Here is a 1,163-nt window from a genome sequence, read left to right as displayed (position 1 = left end):
AAAAAAAATCGGTGTTTCTCTTTCGAAGCGAATGTCGCTGGAATTGTAAAAGATAGAAAACAATTTTCAGAATAAAAATAGAATGGCTTCAATAGTACTTTAGAACTGTGATAAAAATTTTTTTTCTTTATAAAAAATAACTTTTATTATAAAAAATTATTTAAAAAGTTTTTTTTACAATTCCAGCGACATTCGCTTCGAAAGAGAAACACCGATTTTTTTCAATGATATTCGCTACAAAAGAGAAAAATCAATTTTTTTTCAAGGAGTGTTTCGCCCTTAAAAATATGTATGGGCACGCATAAAAAAATACGCTTATTTTTGTCTGGAGAATAACATACTATTAAAATCGAATAAAATTAAAATCGAAGGGGGACAGTTCCCTTTCCTGATTAGATTTCATTTACTCATTACTTTTCAGTTATACATTTCTTACATTTCATTAACGCGTTTATTATATTTTAAATCGCAGATCCCTTACATTTCATTAACACTTAAATTAATTTTTATAATTTATTAAATCTAGTGCACACGTTCATTATATTTAAGACTAGTGTAACTCAATTTTCAGTTATATCATTCAATTCTTTTCAATTACTGCATGACTCTACAAGCTTCCGTCACACGTTATTTAAAATTCTTTAAAACATTTCTAACAGTGATATAAAATAACATAATTAATACATTCAATTCCATTTAATGCTGTAAAAAAACAAAAAATGTAAGAGTGTCTGTTGAAAGAATATTGGATTTGCAATGTACAGACTTACGATTAATTATTAATTACTTCCTTATGTGGCCATCCCCTGCTGCGATCCTCACAATCGTTCCGCCATGCGTTTGGAATGTGGTGCGATAAGATGTGCTTCGTATCTGAATACAAGAATGAAATATGAAGTGATATCACCTGCGCGCCACCCGGACGATAGGATATTGGGCGCCCCGGCCAATCCGTCCTTAATTGTTCTTCTTCGACCCTCAGTCCTGACCGTCTTCTTTCTTCCTCCATAGTTCGATGAGCCGACGCAACTTTACAAGATCGTAAGGGGAGTCGCCAGTTATTCTGTACTTACGGTACGACAACGCATGAAAACGAGAGAGAAAAAAAACAATAATCCAATTCAGAAAATCTAGAGACGCATAAACAAAATGTAACAAAAACA

The sequence above is a fragment of the Trachymyrmex septentrionalis genome, unplaced genomic scaffold (assembly GCF_001594115.1).
Source record: "Trachymyrmex septentrionalis isolate Tsep2-gDNA-1 unplaced genomic scaffold, Tsep1.0 scaffold92, whole genome shotgun sequence".
Taxonomy (NCBI): Eukaryota; Metazoa; Arthropoda; class Insecta; order Hymenoptera; family Formicidae; genus Trachymyrmex; species Trachymyrmex septentrionalis.
This window is presented reverse-complemented; position numbering follows the sequence as displayed.